Source organism: Corythoichthys intestinalis, chromosome 4 (genome assembly GCF_030265065.1).
Source record: "Corythoichthys intestinalis isolate RoL2023-P3 chromosome 4, ASM3026506v1, whole genome shotgun sequence".
In the NCBI taxonomy this organism is placed as follows: domain Eukaryota; kingdom Metazoa; phylum Chordata; class Actinopteri; order Syngnathiformes; family Syngnathidae; genus Corythoichthys; species Corythoichthys intestinalis.
The window spans coordinates 54,389,261-54,410,386 of NC_080398.1; the positions used below are offsets into that span (position 1 = coordinate 54,389,261).

At 37.8% G+C, this 21,126-nt stretch overlaps 1 protein-coding gene and 1 long non-coding RNA gene across 3 annotated transcripts in view; one reads left to right on the forward strand and one right to left on the reverse strand.

Moving 5' to 3' along the window:
• The window catches only part of zfpm2a (zinc finger protein, FOG family member 2a), a 219,671-nt gene that overhangs the window by 19,385 nt on the left and 179,160 nt on the right, over positions 1–21,126 (forward strand). The gene's annotated exons all lie outside the window — the stretch shown is intronic.
• Positions 11,616–14,635, reverse strand: LOC130915300 (uncharacterized). The gene is made up of 3 exons (XR_009063075.1): positions 14,605–14,635; positions 13,683–13,789; positions 11,616–12,160 (listed from the first exon to the last, which is right to left on the reverse strand). It is a non-coding gene; the product is annotated as an uncharacterized LOC130915300 (long non-coding RNA).

Sequence of the window (21,126 nt, forward strand, 5' to 3'; positions counted from 1 at the left end):
AATGGCATTTCTTAACCTGAAAAGATAGAAATGCCAAACGTTACACACAAAAACTTGAAACATTTCTACACAAGCTGTGAAAATTTGAGGTCATTCCAATGAAAATTGTCAAAATTACTGACCTACCAAATTGGGTCAAACATTTTGGAACACCCTGTATATCGCCTACTAAAATTTGCCATTACGACAGGCCTATGCTGGATTGGCCATAAAACAATCGTATCGGCTGTATAGGCAATCGCGTACACTTATATTCATATGGTACAAATGGAGACATATTGGAGTTATAGGCAAGACCTGCCAAGAATAAGGCGCAGTACCCAGTGAAAAATCCCGCCAAACCAGGCTAAACTCAGCACAAAAGGCTGAAATTTGAATTCTAAATTGTTATGCGGAAACACACACTACTCACACAGTAAAATGCCATATATTGTTTTATTTCTAACAGATATATTGTATTTAATAAGTGTATGAGTCAATTCAAATGTCTGCTTCATCAAGTAGTAAGGTGGGTCTGAAAGAGGAAACACTCTCACCTTCCCTTGGTTTCTACTGTCATTTGAGAGCCACCCCCTCTTCTTCTTCATGGTTCATTTCATCAGGATTTTCTTTATCTTGAGCGACCAGGTCCATGACCCCCACAGCACTGATAGTTATTTCTGAGCTTCAAAACAGACAGAACTTACATTGTTGGGGTTAAGTTTGGGTCATTGACCTGTTGTAAAGCGTGTCGTTTAAATTGTTTGATTAAAAACTACAATTTAAAAACATTCTGTGCTTTACTTGCAAAAAAAAAAATCTTTTTACATATACTAGTATACTGTATATACATGTATATACTACAGTATATTTGTTAGCCTGCAGAGTGCAATAAAGGAAGAATTACCTTCTTTACATGCTTTCTCTTTTGTGTAAAGCAACGGTGGTACTGCTGTGCCCGTGTCTGCCATCTAACTGTTGTTTGAAGTCGGCACAAGTTGACAATATTTGCTCTGCACTAATTCCCACGCACAGAGCCGGCCTACTGCGTTTGAAAGCGCAACCTGTGTGGAGCTTCTATCAGTGCGCTGCCTTGAAGAAATTGTTCAAATTTGCCGTTTGGTTTGTCGGTGCATTGACAATTAGTTTGCTGCATGTGAAGGTTTTTGGAGTCATGTTTGTGGTGGGCCAAATGTGATGGACAGGTGAAGTAGGGAGAGTGGCCAAGTGTGATGGAAGTTGCAGTGTGCCAGATTGGGCCATTAGGAAATGGCAGATACCCTCAGTTCAGAACTGAATCTTTTGAATGCACCAAACTGCGGGAGTTTTAGTAACACACTAATGGTGGTATAGTAGAGAACATGTGAGGTAATGATGAATGAGAGACAGGAGACCTAACGAATCACAAGCACCTCTAAAATGTTTTCCCAACAGGGGGGTATTTTGTTTCTCTTTTTAAAATGCAAAATTAAAATATAGGTACATGAATCCATTGATGTATTGCTGATGAAAACAATTGTCATTTAATTAATTGTGGACATCTATAGGATATAAAATTAAGGGAATTCCAAATTATTATCATATATTTCAAGGATTTTCTGAGTTCATAAGGTTTTTCACAAAGCCTACAGCATACTGTTTATTTGAGGTCCACCGAAAATTTTTGGCTGAAACGTGACTAACAAGGCCCCGGAGAAGAAAGGTTCGATACCCTTTTTTTTTACCGAAATAATAGTACCGAAAACAACAAGTCGCTTTGGCGTAAGCAAAAAGTTCATCAGCCTGCATTTCTCGAATGCACTTGTGCGTTGAATGGGGATATGTTGGTTTGGTGCAGCTATTAAAGCTTACAGTAGAAGAACAGCACAGACAACATTCACTTCCCACCTTTAGATTTTCTCTCTTCTTGGTCCCTTTGAGCAGCTAAATATGGATTGGATACCAAATTGCCTTTCCAGCTTTAGACATTGTTATTTTGCTCTTTTCTCACAGTGACTTGAATGAACGCCAGCGCAACTAAAGGGTGTGTTTAATGGCCACTCAGAGAAAAGAGCTTCAAAATGATCCATTCAATTACTCTCCAGAAACACAAAATATGTGTATAAAACACTCAGATGACTTGTTCCGCTCTGAGAGCCCAAATTTCAAAATTGTCCCATATGCATGTGTGATACAACATTGGAAAGCTTAAAATCTCAATTTTCTGGGGGAAGAAAATTTTTGAACAGGAGGGCATTTTTAAAATGTATATATTTTCTTGAACCCCTAAACCCTAACTCAAGGTGAGTGCATGAGAGAGCATAATTAAAGATGGCATGATTTTAATGAGATAATATCGCGTACTTACCTTGTTTTGATCCAAAAACTACGTGTAGTATACAGTATCTCACCGAGTGTCAAGACACAGCTGTGAATGACCACAGCCGGACATTGGGGGGAATTTATGGGTGAAACACGGTAATATAACAAGGGTCGCAATGCAGAAATCGCAGACATCAAGGAGTGGTCGAGATTTTCTTTTTCAAATATTTACCCTTTTAAACATTTTTTTTTCAATTTTTCTTTGTTTCGATCGATTATTTATCATCTAAAATAACTGGGAAAATGCAACAGTAACAAAAAAAAAAAAAAAAAAAACAATTAAGCGATAGTTTTGAGGTAGATACCCGTGACCAATGCAGACACTATTTTTTTCATTGTGACGTAATTTGTTTAAAAGTTGAAAATATGCGAGTAAATAATTTTATAAAGTGTTTTTTTTAACTAAATATTAGACATCAATTAATGATTCTAAGCTAAAAATCATACACATTTCGAATAATGAATATAATTACTTACCTTCTTTTCATGGCTGTGTCGGAACAAAAGCGGTTGCGTGGTGTCTGTAAACGGGGGTCTTCAGGGTAAAACGAACAAATTATAAATTGTTCAGGGGGTTCACGCGCCATGAAACTCCTATGGCAGCATATAGACATTTTGTTCTTTCAAGTACAACAGTTCTTTTGGCTAAAATACAGCAGTTAATTTTAAAGAGGGGTGCAAGAGCAGAAACTGATTTTTCAGCTTGTCTGTGTTTTCCGCCATTAATATATATATACAGTGGGGAAAACAAGTATTTGATACACTGCCAATGGGAAAACCCATTGGCAGTGTATCAAATACTTGTTCCCCACTGTATATATATACATATATATATATATATATATATATATATATATATATATATATATATATATATATATATATATATATATATATATATATATATATATATACATATATATATGTGTATATATAAGTAATTGGTTTCAGTTTTCAGCCTCAGTTTTCCCATATTTGTTTTTTGGGGGAGGGGCCAAGAATTTTTATTTCAATGCATTCATCACTAATTGTAAATTGTACCAGTATACAGTGATCCCTCGCATTCCGTGCCCTCAGTCCATCGTGGATTTTTTTTTTTTTTAATAAATAAATTAAATAATTAAATAAATACTGGCTTTTATTTAAAAACGTTAAGACATATGCATGTACAAATCTTTGTTCTCTTTTATGTATATCTCATATCATAATTATTACATTTGCAGTGCTTAAAATCCATTTATTAAAATACACATATAAAACAAGGTTTTTTTGTTTGTTTGCTTGTTTGTTTGTTTTTTTTTAATTATACTTTAAAATAAGAAGGGAAAAAAACATGACTTATATGTATCTCTTTCCAGTGCTGTTAAATCTAAATAAATACATTGAACACGCCAAAAAAAAAAAACTTTTTTTTTGTAAATAAGCTCCGCCTCTACTTTGCGGATTTTCATTTTTCACGGGGGGTGAGGTGTCGAGGTAAACGAGGGATCTTTGTATACAGAATATACAGCAAGGACAAATCACTGTGTCTATAAATTCAAAACATTTTTTGAACATTAATTGAACTTGCACAAACATGGAATGATAGCTGCCCAACCCATATATTTACAAGATATTTTTATTTCCCCCTTTTTCAAAAAATCTACATAAAAGGTTGTTTTCTTTGATACAAGGGTGTTTTGAGGGAAGGCTGATAGGAGGGCTGCTGAGACCTTCGCGTTATCAGCAGCAGATGCAGGTTTACTTCAGACTTCCAATGGAAGGTAAGAAAAGAGAGGGAGGAAATTAATGAGAGCTATAAAGCCAGCAGGATAAATAATTAGCCAACTGCTCCTTAGATCTATCTCTTCATTTGCAATGGCAAATGAATCCTCCTTGAATTTTATTCGTCAAAACACGCATTAATTATTTTTGCGCATGTTTTTAGCATTCTTCTGTTGGTAATTCTGTGTTCCGTGCATCTATGTGACATACTGGAGGTTCAAATATGAGGTCTCAACGTCATACCACCAAATTTTAGGTGTGACATGACACAGTCAAGGAAAACAAATATGCATTTCTAGCTCTCTGTCCAACGACTATATCCAACATTAGAGTGAACCTATTCATGTCTACAATTTTCCAAAGACATGATGTTTCTTGTGTAACACACGGCTGTTGTTCCCGAACAGTGTTTCTAAGAACATTGAGGATTGTAAAACAGTTTTGCATGAAATGGATACTTAACCATGTACGTGCATCTCTATTTACGTCTTGTAATTTTTTTTAACTGCTACGTTCCTGTGCCCTCATCAGGCTCCAAGCTCATTTCTTTTGCATTTGAGGACACTGCACGCAAGTGTGTGTCTATCTGGAGTGTTTACATGGGGCTCAATCCCTGAGGACTTTGTATTATTGTTGTCACACTATATGGAGCACATCCACTTGTATTGTTCTAATACTCCACCGGTAGATTTGAAAAGAGCTGAGGAATCACCAAAAGACTTACATTATCCTGCAGTCTTTGAACGCTATTCATGTGTCTGCGCTTAGTAATCTCCCCCTCTAATCTTATTCAAATATATAAATAAACAAGTAGTGATGTAAATGAGGAAAGGACATGAGTGAACAGCCAGAGGATTATGGTAATTAATGATTATAGATGTTAAAAAAAAAAACATTTTTCCTATAATATGCATCTGGATAATAAATGTATTTAAAGTTTTTTTTCCAGATCTGCCCGTAGTGTGAAAGTGTGTTATCGGGTACTGCATTACAAAGTCAATTTACTGTATCTGAATATAATATATCCAGACTGACACTGTATATAGACTATCTAGATAGACAACTCCTCACAATTGATGTTCCCTATGATTTATGAACACCATCCAAATCTATAATTTTTTATTGTGGGTTGATATTTTTTCCCCCCATCTATAATCAGTCATGACGAGAAATGTTGGCCTCCATCAGCCTTTCATACAGCACATTAGAAAGTAAAAGGAAAATCACACCATATACCTGATCCATAAAAGAGCCTTTGAAATAGATTCCTGGGAACTTGGGAAGGTTGGGGGAGCGGGGTCCACTCTGGCACAAGTCATGCCATTGATGGCACATCCCCAGGGCGCAGGGATACTTGGCTCGGACAAGATGGTTGCTGGGCTTGTATCAGTGGGCACTGGCCCATCCTTTGGGAGCTCCTAAGCCATGCCGTCTGAAGAAGGACTGATGAGGTTGGCAGCACATATGGGCATACTATGGGTTTTTATTTCAGTCAAAGCTGTCCCGATGTTATCATCTTAGCTCCCCAGGATGCCAGCATCAGCGAGGCTGATGATTGGGCTTCACAGAGCCCACCCGATTTTGTCTCGCACCATTTCTAGCGTGTATATTTCACCGAGGTGACAATTTGTTCCAGCTAATTGGAAGTTTGTGTCGGTCTTCTCAGAACAAAACAGCGGCCTATCACAAATTACAATGATATCACAAACATGGATTCAGCTCGCCTCAGCCCTTTTTCCAGTCGAGACAGGACGTCGACGGCTGCCTCAGTTAATTGATAAGCATCCACAGGGTAATGAAACTTCCACTTTGATGAGAAGTTGAAAAGAATGTTTCCATGTTGGGTTGGCAGAACATTAGACATGGCTTCAGGCAGGTGGGAATCGTGACGCTTTAATAGGGCTCATCCAGAGGTGAAAGGAGCGTTGCTTGCATTGAACTGAAGGTGGGAGCAGGGGCTGCCAGTACATGTCTTTTGTCTTTCATTATCTTTATTTCCTTATTATTTTAAATGGCCATCCGCACATTTTTTTTCTTCTTCACTAGAAGCTTTTTTGATATCCATTTAGATTGGAGCTTCATTAAAAACCTCAGACAATGGGGTGACTTCTAATTAAGTACCACCGCATCTGGCCTCTGGCACCCTATCCCGTTGTTCCATCTATTTTGCTGGGGAGAATTCATTTGTTTCTTAATTAAGAAAAACACCAATAGCGTGAAAAATCTGCTTATGGTACCTGAATCGTAATTAGTTAAATGGTAAGGGGAAGGTGAAAAACATATAAGGTTAGCCGTCGAAATGAACTCAGAGCTGATAAAAATAAACAAACTAGCCCTGCATAAATGGAAAAAAAAAAAGCTAGGAAGAAAAGTGTACCATCATTATGGCTAAGACAATATGCCAAACTATCTTCAAAGACATCAAATTGCTAGAATGTTTTCATTTGCATGTATTAACCATTAACATAATGAGGAGTAGTGACATTGGACCCGTATTGCATGTCTGTTCGGATTGATAACTGCTGCAACTGCAAATTGTCCCCTTTGCAAAATTGCGACTATAGTCAAATCGGTGTCGAACATTCAACGTAAAAAAGTGAGAGAAGACCAATAAACAAAGATTTTTTTAAGTGCTCAGTGCAATCCTGCTGTAATATGATATCTGACACATCATCATCTGACAGCTCCCTTCAAACAAGTAGTCTTGTGTCATTGTCTCTTTCGGGCAAAGCGGAAAAACCTCTTCCATGTGTTTTGATTGGTGTGTGTGAATGTTTGCTGCACAATGAACACTGGTGTCTATTTCCACGTTGATGATGGCACATTTGGCTTTCTTCCCCTCCCCTGCATGTACATACAAACAGGCACGCACATAGACTTAAGCCAGTGTTCCTCTAGCAAAAATTAACACGCATCTGAATGCTAGGGGGCTACCGAAGGCTTATCAGTACTGCAAAAACTCACACTATAGCCCCACTTGGCGAGTTGGAAGGCAACCTGCCAAAACCGCTGTGTTTAGCAGGCATCATGCAAAAACACTGAACTGTATTCAATATTCCAAATACTGTAATTTCATATATCAACATGCCATTTTCCTGCATCAGCCTCTTAGGTCAAATTATTCAATTAAGTGTCTGTTTATTACTGATACCAAAGCTGGATGTCGTGTCTACTTATCACCTTTTTTGCAGATTGGTCTTTTTACTGAATACCATCATAAAGATTGTCTTGGCTGTAATTAAAATGGCACGGAGACAAATTTGGCACACGGCTAAGACGCAGTGAAATGAAGGCGGTCAGGGGAATTGCAGGGGCTGTATTCTGTCATTTACTGAAAAATTCTTATCAAAGTGCTACTGTGCAGTTGGAAGTAAAGGAGCAAAACAGCCTTGTGGTGGCGTTGTTGTGTTCTCAGTGTGTTTCAGTGCTGGAAGTAATTATCAAGTGTTGCTTATCGTGCTGCAACAATTAATTGATTAACTCGAGTAATTCGAGAAAAAAAAATTCAACTTTACTTTTGCTGCCTCGATTATTCGTTTAATTAAAGTGGCATTGTACTGGTTTGTTTTGAAAGTGTTTGTATTTAGTTTTATTGATTTGGGTGGATACACTGCCCTCTAGTGGCAACAGTGAAAATGACATAACGCATTTCAAAATGCTGAATCAAGCTGCTCCCCGTTAAGACCAACACAAGCAAAGTTTTTGTTTGAGCTAATGTTTTTTTTTATGCATTTGTAATTTAGGTATATTTAGCCGTTTTTGAGAGAATATGTGTTTGAACCATTTGTTAAGAGGATTGAAAAAAAAATAAAAGTTTGAATTTTACAGCATTTGAGCTAGCGGACTTTTGCTTTGTAAGTTAGCCAATTGTTCTTTTGTTGTGCTTAGATCCTCATTTATTTTTTTTACACCGTTTGAGGCTCAGCTCAGGTATTTTAATTTTTTATGTTCCTTATCCGATTACTCGATTTTTCAAACTAACTAGTTAATTTCAATCAACTACTAAAATATTTGATAGCTGCAGCCCTAATTGATTAACAATAAGTTTTGTTGCTAGGCAGGTAAGGCCTACTGTTGAGGCACCGTTGAAGTCATCGTGTGCTTTGATGTGCTCTTTGCAAGCCATGAGGGCATGCATTTAAATGCATAATGGCAAATATACCTTTTAGCGTCTTTGACTCCACCACCCTGTTTGACTTCTCAGTGAAAAATGAAAGAAATCAAAGCTCCAATAAGCTGAAGGTGTTAAGCCACACAGGGGGGAAAAACTGAGCGACTTTGGATTTTGACAGAATCTTGCTGCGCTCTGTGACAAAAATTTGCATTGTTATCGCAGATAACTGGTGATGTTTTACTTGGTTGTACATTTTTGTGAAATATGTAAAGTGTAAACCAAGCCTCCAATTCCCTTAATGACGCAGATCTTGCATTTTCTTCCTCGAATCGTCTTAGTGAGCTTCTCGGTGCAGAATGTCTGATATCTGAATATTAAAAGGGAGTTTCAAGCTCATCTGCAAATGTGATTTCCACATATCACACTTCTGCAGTCTTCAAGCTGCTTCATCGCCAAGCTTCTGAGCAAAGATGGCTGAGGAAGGGGGGTCGGGGAAAAAAAAAGAAAAACAAGATGCACATATGGGTTGCTATTGATGTATTCCATTTCTGACCTAATTTAAATCCTTGCCAAGTACCTCATATGCATACTGTACATTTGCTAAATTACAGAGTATTATAAACGTTGCCGTCTCATGCAGACAGGTGTAAACATCAGCCTTGTCATAATGCACCACATTTACACTTAATATTTTCACCATACTGCATTACAACATAAAATAAAATCATTTTAATGCTTGTGAAGCCCAGGGGACTGGCCACCAAAAAGACTGTGGCCCACTGATGTGCCAATGACTGCCTGTTTTTGTTCCTAGTAAGCATTCTTTCTCGGAGCACTAATAATTTTCTTCTAATATTTTGGATTTATTATTGTGTTATTCTCTGTGGATTTCAGATTTACATGGTTGCAAATGAGGTTCCCTGTTGGCAAATTTTAAAGTTACAAACTTCAAGACAAAAAGATGATATATACTCATTGTCATAAGATGCGTTACTGTGTCTAAAATAAACACTAAATTTCTGTATTTAGAAAATCACGACACAACAGAACAACAGCGCCGGGGACACTGTGTGGGACATTGGCCTTAGCCAGAATATCTTTAAGGCACGTAGTATGTCAGGCAGCAGTTTGTTGTCATGATAATCCCCTCATTTATAATGTCGAGATCAGCAGGTTACTGCTCTCCACTTGCATGCCATGTCGAGACTGGGGACAGGCATAGTGGATTGTCGTTTCTCAAACAATATTTTGACAGTTCCTTCACTTTTCTCATATGCTGCTGCTCAAAGGTCAGCATCATGTCACTTCCATTTACTAGAAGCGTTCAATCCCTGAGGAATGGTGCTCTCTCCACACTCGTTTTTTTCATGCACCTCACTATATTTAATTCACTTGCTACAAACCATACACAGTATTTCAAGACATGGAATATTTTGCCTATTAATTGATATTCAATTAACGTGAACTTCCATGTTTTTCCTTTCCCTCTAATAAGATAACAAACTGAATTGTGTCAAATCAAAGACTAGAATAGAACTCACCTATTTTTGGGGGGAAAAATCCCTTTGAAGGTAAATATAAGCGCAGTAGTGTTGTCACGACGTCAGCATTCTGACTGTATGGTACCTGCATAAAGTACTTCAACACTAATACCAAAACAGTGCCATGGAAAGCAAAAAGAAAAAAATACCAGTGTTTTCAAAACCAATAAAAGAATTCTAAATACATTTCATTAATGTGAATTATAAAACATTAGGATAATCTTGGGATTCCACCGAAAACAGACACTTGTGTCAAAAACATTAAAAATGAGATTTTCAGCTGTATTTAATGTGCTTTTCAAAAGTACAAAGACATTTATAATATGAATTCAATTCGTAACCTGATAAAATATTTTCAAATTTTAGGAAATTCAAGCTCATAAAATCTGAGAAACTGGCCAAAGAAGCCGTGAGACATGTTTGCCTTTCTTGAGATACCTTGTTTTATTTAAATAAATTTGCTTTCCCAATGTTTTTAGTGAGTCTGCTTAGAAAGCATGCTCAAATGCAACTTCATGACGGGTGAAACGTTCTCAGGTGAGAGCTTATTCCTAAATCGCTTTTTAAAAAATATATTTTTAAAATAATAAAACATCTAATATTTGCAGGACATCATATCACATTCTGCCTCTGCGAGGGAGCGTCTAGTCTTTGGTGGAACAGCTTACATACTGTATTGTTAGTCATTGGCAGAGTTTGACTTTAGGGGCAGGGGGGGCAAAATGTTGATGACACAGTGTCAGCAATGAAATTAACTTACAGAAATATTTGTAATAAGTTGAAAATGAGCGCTTTTTTGTTTACCATCATTCTTGAAGGGAATTCTAAATCAGGCTGCTTAGGAAAGCTATACTTATCGCCAAGATCGTCATCCATTGAATATGGTACGCCCGCTGACGTCGTGCCAATGTAGTTACCCCCGTCAAAAATTGTATCCCCTGGGCGGAGCCACTGCGCTGCACTGATTTGTTTGATTTCCGTGTTTTAATGATGTAGTTATCTACAAGGTTTTAAAACATGGCCCATCTATCTAAAAAAACAAACTTTTTTTCCCGTCGTAAAACGTAACCTACGTACTGAATGTAAAAAAAAAAAGCAATGTTTGACTGTTTTACTCGTAGGATGACCTATAACTGTAAACTGCTATTACTGTAATTCAAGTGCTGTATGGAGTTTCTCCAGTTCAATGAACATCAATGTCCAAAATATATACAACTGTGGTTCTTTTTTGGCTTCAATTATTGTTTAAGTCGACATAACTCATAACTAATGTGTTTGTGTGTGCTCCCGCGGCCAGTGAATACAATTTTTGACGGGTGTAACTACATTGGCAAGACACTGGTGGTGGCTCTGTTGTACAATTAGCGTCTTTAGTGGTGCAAATTGAAACTCAGCTCACCATTTTGGCGGTGCTCTCTGGCGTTTCCTGGTCCACATTTTCAATCCCTGGTTCTTGCTCAGTAGTAGTTGTTGCTTTTGAAAGCTATTTGAAAAAATTACGTATATCCATATTGCCTCCTCGGGTGGTTTTGGCTAAACAAAGCAAATGACTGTCTAAGGTGCTAATCACATGATCTGTTTGAACAATAATTTTGACCCATTATATAAATATCTTTTTTTTGTTCATGTAATTCATTTTGTTGTTTGTTTTATTGCTTTACAACTTTTATAGACTATATTTTACCAGAAAACTCTTGATTTTAAAATCATATATAGGAAAGTCAATTACATGCAATGACTTTTTTCGGTCACCAGGGGTGGCCTGGCCCCCACCTTAAACTCTGCGTATGGTAGTTAGATAATTTGACACATAGCTTTTATTGTTGCACCCAAACTGAAGCGCAATTACAATGTATAAGCCTTGAGAAAGGACTAAACAGGAAAAAGCAGCTCTGTGCATTTATTTCTCTTATTGATTGCTTATTTTTCCCTGCTTGCCGTTACTCTAATTAGAGCAACGCAAAGACAGCCACCCCTCTTACTTAGCTTCATGTCACACTCATTACTAAGTATCTTGTCAAGTAAAGTCAGGTATGATTGTTGCCGTCTCAATGGTGTAACTGACATCCACTTCCCACTGCGCCTAGTGCCACTTCTCAGACATCGCGGCAGGTTATGTCAACCAAAAAAGGTACCTGTCAGTTACACAAAAAGACATTGTTGCGGGCCCATTGTTACCGGCTTTTCCAGCTATCATATGGAAAGTGATGGAGTGACTCTGTTTTAGAGAGCGGTGCTGTCCCGAGGACCCTGGAGGGCTGTGGGTGTAAATCTCCCTCATCCAGTTCTGCTCCAGGCCACATAGAGCACCATCATTAGCCACGGCAGATGGAGAAGCTTCAGCAAGAGGTTTCTCTCGCTTGTGATAGGCTGTTGCTGGAATCTTGTATGATAAAATGCACTGGAATTGAAGCAACAATGATGAAATCCACTCAAAATCAGATAAAAGGTAGAACAATGTCCAAACAAAGGGTGTCTTGAACTGTTAGAAGATTTAAGGTTACATTGTCTTATGATGTGCATGTTACAAGAGTATTATTGTTACCATTACCAACATCCAAACCCTCTTGTTTTTTATTTGTTTGTTTATCAAATCAAGATTTTAATGTATGTCCATATCAAATAGTATAGGAAAATTAGAAACAATTTGACATACGGCCAAAGGAGAAAAAACGATAATGTCTCCTTTTTAATACTTAAAAAGGATTTTTTTTTTTCTTTTTTTTTTCCCTGTAGAGATACTTACATCACACATTTTGTGTTTTTATTTCTTTGAATGCATCTTGAACAAAGGTATACATGTCAATTTCCTCATCTACAATAACAATTTCACTGATTTTAATATATGCATGGAGGCAGGCCTGCTATCCAGAGAATGTGTGTATGCAAGTGAGTGAGTGTGTGTGTGCTGGCGCGCATGCCTGACTAAAGCACTGGTGCTGTCGTAATCTTCTAGCAAGAAGTTTCACAAGGCCAGATCAAGAATTAGGAGAGGCTGCGGGTGGGAAAGAGAGGGGGTGGAAAGCGAAAAGCCCATCTCACTCTCTGTTTTAAAGGACAGTGCTTGCTTTGAATGTCATTTGACAATTTCCTTTTAATTAGAACTAATTTACAGGAAGATGCCCAGCAGCTAATCTTAACAGGATAATTAACTTCTATTTTCTTTACTTTTAATTAAAAAGTGGGAAAGATTTAGTTGATCCATAAAGAATTATTCTTTTGAAATGTTCATCAGACTTCACACTTCTTTTGGCATTGGTAATATTTAGATCATATCTGCAGCTCACAGTCTCCGCTGAGTTATTGCAATGATTTTCTCCCCCTTATCCGAGGTATTAAGACGTAGAACTATCAATAGTAGAAATAGGAACCAGAGGCAAATTAGAATTAAATTAATGAAGAATTTATTGTCAAAGGGAACCCCCGTTCTTCTTAATGGAATGAAATTGGGATCTCAGATTTATTAATTTCTTTGGAATTCCTTGATGGACAACATTTTTTAATCTTAAAGTGATTTCATATCCTTAAAGTTCTTTTTGTCTACTCGCATTAAAGAAGGTTCCACTCATATTACTATTACATTATTTAACCCCCATGCAATAAATACTGTTTGTTTTTCAAAAGTAAAAAAAAAAATAAATGAAATGAATCCAAAAAGGTGCAAAAATTCCAACAGCTGGTCAACAAATATATTTTCTCAACCAAGTGATACACTTAGTTGAGATAAAATGAGCCAGTGTGAGGTGAACGTGCTTTCAACACTGCCTCCACTCGTCTGCAGATGAGCTGATGGCTGAAGATGGATGCCCCCACTTAAGCATGATAGCTCCCTGGAGGAGCTGCACTCAATGGCTTCATTAAAAGTCAACGTTTGTGTGAAAAGCTTGCTTAAAAAGCCGTAATTAAAGCCAAATATATTTTACCTGCTTTGTTTCAGCTGTCATGTTAGGTGCACGGCACATGGTTAACTTTTATTTCCGTACAAAAAGCAGAAGGATAGCCATAAATCATCCAGCCAGAGCTATGGCACCTGGAAGAACATTAAATGAACAGTTTTAATATGTCCTTACCTCTGCAAAGGGAAATTAAGTCAGGTTACCAAAGTCCGTATTATTGGTTTACAATCTCTGTGACTTATTAGGGCGCAAGCGACGTACAAAGTCTGCTTACACTTGTACATGTAAATTGCAGAAAGACAAGTGGAGGCAGGAGAGTGAAGCAGGACCCAGCTAACTCCACAGAGACTCTGCCTGGCATCTGCTAAAGCCTTCGGGCACGCTCAGAGGTGCCTCCAGCATTTTAATGGCATAGTCAAATGCCAGCATGTTTTCAAGCCAGTCCAATTCCAATTCACTGGATAAAGAAGCAAGCTCGTGTTTTTCTCTTTCAATAGACCATACTGGGCGCAACAACAGTCAACCTAGCAACTCGGAAAACACGACAGGATCCAACGTTGGGTCTGATACTAAAAAGAATTTTTTAGAGACTATTTGAGACGGATCATTCATTTCTTTGAAATAGTATCCGTCTACATCTGGGTAACACCTTCACATGCTCTCATTTAAGAGAGGCCTCACTATCAAACAGAAGGTGTTTTACTCTTGTGGTGCGCAAATATACTGTAAACACAATCTTAGGCCAGCCGCACATGTGGACAATATTGTTGATGCCCCTTTGTTAATGCCAAAAAAAACCACAATTGTCACTGAAATCACTTGAAACTTAGGGGCAGTTTACATGGCGACTCTGCGACACAAAGACGCAATGACTGAGTTGCGGACTCGCCTCGAGTGCATATGGTGTCAGCGAAGACGGAAGGCAGAGACGAAAAATTCTGAATCCTACCTCCAAAGTGGAAGAATCCGATTGCGGGGGGGTTGAGGGGGGCTTCCTCGGCATGCATATCAAAGGCTCCTGCGGCGCGAGACCGCGTCGTTAACGTCAGCACTCGTACACGTCACATTGGGCGTGCGCAGCGGTGGTACTAAACATTAAAAACAGCAAATATGGCGGAATGTCGGCTTTAATTTACTGTTTTAATAATATTTTTAAATTAAATATGTTGAACGTTTCAATTTTTGTGCCTTTTTGAACAAAAGAAAAATGACATTGCTTCGAGTGGGCGGGCAGATTTTTTTCCGGGCTGAGGGAGCTTGGTGGGGTCAAAGTGCATCATTCTCTGTCGCCCAGTATATCTGCACTGCCCCCTTGGGCCTGGCATGAATACTACATTGTTTTCATGCGGAATCGCGACAATGTTCAAATGGAGACGCAAATGCAAATGCAAATTTGACATTTTTCGTATTCTTGGAGAGTCACCATGTAAACGGCCCCTTACAAAAGTAACAATGAATAAAAAATTCTTGAAACTTAATATCAGCCGTTACTTGTGAAGATTTGTTCAGCAGAATGATTTTTATGGAACAAAATAATAAAGCAGCCTGCACAAAAACGATAATACCCATAACTTTGTATTTTGTTGCATAACTATTTAAAGCTGAAGTTCCAAATTTTTGACATTAGACTTAATTTTCGAGTTAGTGGGGGTTTAATTAGGAGTTTAATTCAACAAATACTGTGCTTTTTGTTAGTTAGTTATTAGTTTCAGGGCTCCGGAGTGGCTACGCTTGAGTGAGTCAATGGTCCTGTCTTAGCATGCCAATAAAAAAACGATATTAACAGATCTAACATAGTCGAATAAATTTAAAATGCGGATAATTGTTCAAAATACCCAGGCGGCCAAAACAATGTCACACCAAACTGCCGCAATTCATTTCATTCTGCGGAATTTTTTTTCAGTTGGGTAATGCAAACACAATAGAGAGTATTACTTCGGCCCCCCGTGCCCATGCGGGATTCGAGGAAGATGGGAAGTTTGTATTATCCCACTCGAATGGTACCAGTTGAGATCTCAAAGCGTTCCAAGCGAATGTAAACAGCAAGATGCCTGATCGTGACAAGTTTTTTTTTTTTTTTTTCCAAAAGACATGACCTCCAGCAAACCTGCCTTCTCGTAAGTAATCAAATAGTGAAGGAAAAAGGACGGCTAAGATAAATAGCACGCACTGTATACTGCCTTCTTTAGTTTCACTATTGACGGTCTGCTTTTCGACGGGCAGCGCTATTTTGTCGAGTGACGTCAGATTGAAGCAACTCGTGAAGTCTGGGTGCTTTTTTTTTTTTTTTTCTGTCTTCGCGACTAGGGCCTCCCACTTCGAGTGACGTTCCAATGATATTTTTCCTGGTCGGAGGTTGAAAAACTCTGACCACAAAAATCAAAAAATTTTCTTCCGCATCTTTCACATGTTCAAAAAAATCATGTATCAGATGTAGCAAAGCGACCCCAGAATATAATAGACCTCCTGCGTGTTTCATGGTAGATATGCTTCATTTTTAGCATCTACAGCAGTGTTGTTTTTGGCAGCCGTTTTAATTTTCAAATTAGTCTTAGTCTTTTGTACGATAATACTTTTTTAGTTTGTCATATTTTGGTCATTTTAAAATGTGTTTGTCTTCGTCTTGTTTTTGTTGACGAAATCTCAGACTAATTTTGCCTAGTTTAAGTAGACGTTTACTGAATGTTTTCATCTGTAAGATTCGAAAGTTTCATTCCAAAAATAAATCAGTAGGAAAAAACTTAAGTTCCAACTATTTTGAATAAACATTGACAGACAAGCACATATTGTAGCATCTTCAAATCTATCACGTGACAATACACACTTAACAGGAAAACAGTGCATTATTTCAAATTAATTGTAGCCACTTTGATACCATGAAATGTATGTAAAAAAAACTTGCCGCTACAAAGCTCGCCGCTATCGCCTGATACTAACGCGAGCGCGAATGTTATGCTAACGCTACGAGTTACATTCATTGTGTGATGATCACTCAACACAGACCTTTAAAGGCTAAAGAAACAATGTATATTCTCTTTTGCCAAAATAAGATAAATTGTACCTTGTGTGTCTCAAAACAAGCAATGGGAAGACTGAAGAGAACCTTAGTAGGTGAATGGGGGGGCGCAGCACGCCACATGAGTGACACAACTAGACACTGCTAGGATGTAGGCTAGCTACACAAAAAATGTCACACATTGTGAACATATGATGGAATCTATGGTGGATTTTTGTCTCGTCGTCGTCTCGTCAGACGAAAACTTGCATTCATGTTGTTATGTTTTAGTCTCCCAAGACATGTTTATAGCTTGTTATCGTCTAATCATCATCATGAAAAAATTGTTGACGAAATATTTTCGTTTTCGTCATCATTGACAAAAACAACACTGATCTACAGTACGGACAAAGAGTTGATGTGACTCACCAAAAAGCTGCATTTTGTCTTATGAGTCCAAATGACATTCTCCCAGAAGCTCTGTGGCTTGTGAATATGCATTTTCACAAATTCCAGTCTCACTTTATTATGATTTTTCTGAACTCATAGACATAAAAATAAAGCATACTAACTAACGAACGCTGTCCCTTTTGTGAAACATGGAGGAGGCTCGATTATGCTCTGGGACTCCTTTGCTACATCGGGCACAGGGTTTCATGAATCTGTGCGAGCTACAATTAAATCTCAAGACTATCGAGGCATTCTGTGAAGAAATGTGCTGCCTAGTGTCAGAAAGCTTGGTCTTGGTTGCAGGTCATAAGTCTTTCAACGAGATAATGACCAAAAACACAGCCAAAGTCACCTAAAAATGTCTAAGAGAAAATCTTAGACAGTCCATGAGGAGCGGACTGTTGACAGGTGCAGAAGTCTTATTAACAGTTACGGAAATTGTTCGATTGCAGTGATTTCCTTAAAAAGTCATGCAATAAAATACTAAGGGATAACCATTATTTTTGTCCTGGCCTGTTTTATTAGTTTGCTTTCAAATAATAGGAAAATTCTCAAGTATTTGCTGTTTTGATTGTTTCATTTTCAAGTTTTTGTTTTAAGAAAAATATTTTTGCTTTTGGATGTTTTCAAGTGATTTCAGTGACAGTCACGGGTTTTCTTTCATTTAAAGAAGGGCACCAACAATTTTGCCCACTAGTATAAATGCATGATGTCTTCTGACTCAACAGTACATGAACCATTTCAAGGCAAGAATCCTCAATGCCAAATTTCCAAACAGTTTGTTGAATGTTTATTGAAAGTGCCCAAATTTAGGAAGGCAACCATTTATAATCATAGGAATTAGATTGCTTAGCAACTGGAAAATCAAGTTAAACAATACCATTGCTTCTTCACGGTCACAGACTGCAGCTTTGAGAACACAGAATCCCAGCACACACATTTATTTTCAAATAATTACATTCATGTGCCGATTTATTTAACATTGGCTTCACATTCATTGTGATCAGAGTGTACAACTTGGAAAGCATTTTAAGAAAGGAATTCTTTTTTGTGAGAAGTAAGACTGCTTGAATTCCCCCAGGGGGTTCCTGTAACATATTAAGCTATTAAGAGTAGCATAAATGATATCTATTCCATTACAGTGATCAAGGATTAAATTAGAGGCCTGAGCCCTGTAACATATACACTAAGTCTCCTCCAAGGCTGAAGGAGCCCTCTGCTTCCCAAAGGTCATTAGAGCTGAGCAGAGAATATGGCCCCAAGTCTCTTCTTGCATTTCTCCTCTTTCACTTACTCTTCTGCTCACACATCTCAAAGATTCAGGAAATATAAAACAATATATTTAACTGTATTTTTACACTTTAAAGCAACACTAGGTAACTTTTCACCCTTTATAAAATATTTTCATAACATTTGTGATATGTCGACTGACAACTACCTGAATGACACCTCTTTTATTTCTAGAAAGGGTCTGTATTGCTTTCACCGGCATTAATTAAATTTGAGGAGGGTGGCAGGCACCCTGCTAAACAAAAAAAGACTACAAATGTGCTGACTGCTTGACGGCATACTTCACTTCCCCTTTCCTCATTTATTATAAAGACGCAAGTGGCGTGGCGACTTTTATTTCAGTGTTACGGGGCACCACAATATTTAATATGTAGGGGAAAGCCTAGGTTGCTAATCGTCATATGCTACTGTTTAGCTACTGCTGAATTCATTACCTTATTACTTTTCATCCTTCACACAGCAGCTAGAGGATAAACATCGTTTCATCCATTTGCAGGCGACCATAATGATTTTATGACACTATGCAGGTGTGCGCTGGTCCTCATGGGAAATGCAGTCTTCCTTAAGGCAAAACACTAACGCTTTTGTCCACCGGCGTCACTAAAATCAACTAAGACTGAAAAGTTACTTGGAGTTCCTTTAATGTCAATCCCCTAGGGCTAAAAACACGTTTGTTTATCATAGCATATTCATAACTGTCCATATATTTCACATTTCAAGCTATTTGCTTTTTTTTTTTACTCATTTTCTGCTTTATTTCCATTTCTGATTTCAATTATTATTAGTTTTTTTTAATGTGATTTTTATGTATAATTTTATTTCCTGTTTCAATTTTCTTTGTTTGAACTTTCTTTTGATTTAATGTGATTTTTTTTAAATCATTTTATCGCTGCTCCTGGAGCTTCACGTGATGTAAAGCACTTTGAATTGCCTTGTGTTGAATTGGGCTGTACAAATAAATTTGCCTTGCCTTGCCTTGCTTTGCCCTTCATCTTCCTGTGCGTGTATATATTTTTTTATTTTTATTTTTTCTAAACCTGTCCTGTTCAGCTGTTTGACACAGAGACTGAAAGTCTAAGTGCCCGGATAGTCTAAACAGTTTTAATGTTTCACATTGAGAGTCTGACATACTCCCATTGTGATCTTTCAACATACCTCGTTTATTACGACAAAGCAGCGAACAGGAAAGGGTTATGGGGGGGACAGAAGAAAAGAAACACAAGAGAAGAAAGAAAAGAAACACAAATTACAAAAAGAAATACATTGAACGTCTGGACTAACTACTAATATGTTGATGCTATCTTCAGCTAAATGTATTTCCGGTTGACACCATGTGGGGAGCCTGTTGACCAGGGAAAGAGGGGGATGGCGCTGGGGATGTCTATTAGCTAAGTGATTGAAAGGGGTAGAGTGTACACAAATCAGCTCTGTGATCTCGAACCCAGTAATCGTGTGAATCCTTTGTGAGTGTAAGCCCGTTGGTGACCGACCCCACCCCGCCTCATCACCAATCCCGGCACCGGGACCCCCCACCCGAGCGCGCCTTATCACATTCCGCCGCGCGCGAGCCCCACCAGGCGTGCGACAGCCACGCAGACGAGCAGAGACTTGTGTGTGTATATTAATGAATACACACCGAAATTCCACGGTATATTTAAGTTTAATATATTTTAAGAAGATAATATTCAGTTTTGACAGTTAGAGAGGAATTCATTCAACAGTTCATGATTGTTTGTTTTCAATACAACATATTGAAGTATCGTTCTTGACTACTGAAAATTGCATGAATTTGCATTGAATGTACATATTGTAAAAATCAATACAATCATACTGTCAATTATAACTGAACACTAATATAGCTGTCTAATGGTGGAGTATTTCATAAAGCTCTCCCATTGAATATCATCCTTATATTGTGCAAGCGCGCATAATGTTTTGATATTTTAGTGCGCACAGTTTTTAAGATGACTTGGCTCACAGGGTACATACTCAAATATATTCCTGTGCGTAAAACTTTCAACTGGATAATTCAGTTTTTTTTAAACAGTGGTACCTCTAATTACGAAATTCTGTGGGTTTGGAAGTAGTTATGTAACTTGAAAATTCTGTAAGTAGCCATGTGTTTTGCATGGAAATGTCCATTCCAAGCACCCCAAAATTCAAATATAAATCTTTTATAAGGCATGAAAATGCATCAAAACATGTAAAAAATACATGTTACAATTAGATTATTGCAAAGTAAACGTAAAATCTGAATTGTGCGTAATGTGAAAAAAAAAAAGAATTAAAAATAAAAGTTAATACAGTCATGTAATTTACGAGGGGCGAATGAAGGGAACGCTGGAATATACACAAACAGTAGAGGTCCCTCTTAGCCAATTGGATGCCAGGAATGCTAGGCAATAGCCAATGGCAGAGCAGCTATAAGTATGTTACGTTCAGTTAAACTCTTGGGGCTGCGACTACCACCCATATTGTATTTTGCCTTTTGTATCCTGAAATTTCTTTCTTAAGAGGAAATACAGGTATTTTCCGATTGAGGCATGTCTTCACCTGAAAATTCTGTATGTAGAGACGTTTGTAAGTAGAGGTACCACTGAATAGGGAAGGATGGCACAAAGCCCCCTTTTAACATGTAGCAGAGCTGGAAAGGGTTGAGTTTTTGGGCTGCATTATGCATTCATGTTCAGTCTTAGACAATTTTTTTGTTTGTTTATTTATTATTTTTCCATTGCA